We start from the raw sequence: 1,948 nt of genomic DNA on the forward strand, positions 1-1,948 counted from the left end.
TGTTGTTTTTTTTTTTTTTTTTTTTTTTTTTTTGCCTCTCTGTGTTGCTGTAGGTTCTTAATTAGACTCTTGAACCTTTCCTGGGTGATTTTCTTTCATGGATAGCTGTCTGATTGGTTTTCATCAGGGGACTAAGTCTAGTATCTCCCACTTTACCATCTTGCAACAATCCTCCTCTGAAGATATCTTAAATGGCTCCTTTTGAAGTCATTGTTTGATCTGACATCTTGGACTTTTCACAAGCCAGATTCTGTTTCCTGCTTTTTTCCCCCATGTGTATGGATTATGCTTTCCTCTTTCTTTGTGTGCCTTATAACTATTTTTCTTAAAACTACATGTTTTAGACAATATAATATAGCAACCTTGTATAAGATTTTCCCTGGTCTTGTTATTGTTGCTATATATTGTTGAATGAGTTGGCTGAACTATTTCAGTGATGTCTACTTCTTCATAGCATTAAAGCTCTGACATTATTTCTCAGAAGGCATATCCTTGGCATGTGCACAATCACACTGGGACGACAGTGATTTTTGTTCAGCTATCTTTGATCCATTGCACTTTTTCTTTTCTCTCTGTTAAGTTGTTTGTGTTGGTATCACACCCAACTGAAATGCTCCATTAATTTCTGGTTGATTGTGCTATTGTTTTTGACAATTCCATGAGGTACAAAATATTCTATCATAGATTCAGGTAAATTCAGGTCCCTCTGTAAGGGTAGTTTTCTGAGGTCAGACTTTAAGGTTTGTTTTCACTCCATGATGACTCCTCTTAGCTGTTTATTTTCCTGGTCCTCTCTGGTACATTAGCTGGCTTATGGTTTGGTTTGTTTTTCTCATGGTGCTACCAGCCTCATCTTAATTGCTTATCACCCAAATAGCTACTGAGTTGAAGAACACCATAGTCTTGTGGATTCCCACATTTAATTCCAAATAAAGTCAGTTCTTTTGGGGAGGGTTTGGAGTACTCTGTAGTTATGACCCACCTCTGCTACTGGTCAAAATACAAGACACTTCTTTGGAACAGCAGACAGAGACAATTAGTGCAGGTTTTTGCAACCAGATTGATAGAAGTTGATGACAACTGTTTGCATTTGATCAGTAAATAATGGCCCATTGCTCATGAAACATAAATTTTATTGGGGGATGGAAACAGGAGGCAAAACATGTACAAAAGGTGAGGAAATGAGCTCGCAGCAGCAGAAGAAGCAGGTACAAAAATCCTGAACAGGAAAATTGATGAAAGAATTTAGATTGTTCTAAGAACAGCAAAACATTCATTGTCATTTGATAAGAGTGAGCTCTCATTCCTCCTCATTTCCAAGATGACCAAGAAAAGAAGGAACAATGGTTGTGCCAAAAAGGGCCGAGGCCAGGTGCAGCCTATTTGCTGCACCAACTGTGCCTGATACATGCAAAGATAAGGTCATTAAGGAGTTGGTCATTTGTAACATCGTAGAGGCTGCAGCCATCAGGGACATTTCCAAAGTGAGTGTTTTGGACACCTATGTGCTTCCCAAGCTGTATGTGAGACTACATTACTGCATAAGTTGTGCTATTTACAGCAAGTTGTTCAGGAATTGTTCTCCTGAAGCTGAAAGGACTGAATACCACCACCCCAATTTACACCTGTGAGTGCTGACCCAAGACCTCCACCAAAGCCCATGTAAGGGCTAAGTCATTAAAGAAAGACTGAAGAAGTACTGTTCTCTGAAAAGACAATAAAATGGAAATTACAATTTAAAAAAAATGGAAAGAATGAGTGAGGAGAGGTTGTTTAGACTTTAGACAGATAAAAGTGATACTAAGAGTCTGGGTGTCATGTTAAATGTCATGAAGAAGCCATTTGCAGGTTATAAGCAGGGGAATGATGTTATCTGGTTTATAAAGATGATGGCATAGGCATATTAGATTGTTAAATATCTCTTAATTTTGAGAGAGATATAGCATTG

At 38.1% G+C, this 1,948-nt stretch overlaps 1 pseudogene; it reads left to right on the plus strand.

The window, feature by feature from the left end:
- The first annotated feature begins 1,321 nt into the window (after positions 1–1,321).
- Positions 1,322–1,666, plus strand: LOC112401226 (40S ribosomal protein S26-like; annotated as a pseudogene).
- Positions 1,667–1,948: the final 282 nt, after the last annotated feature.

This window comes from Neophocaena asiaeorientalis, unplaced genomic scaffold (assembly GCF_003031525.2).
Source record: "Neophocaena asiaeorientalis asiaeorientalis breed wild unplaced genomic scaffold, Neophocaena_asiaeorientalis_V1.1 scaffold284, whole genome shotgun sequence".
Lineage (NCBI taxonomy): Eukaryota > Metazoa > Chordata > Mammalia > Artiodactyla > Phocoenidae > Neophocaena > Neophocaena asiaeorientalis.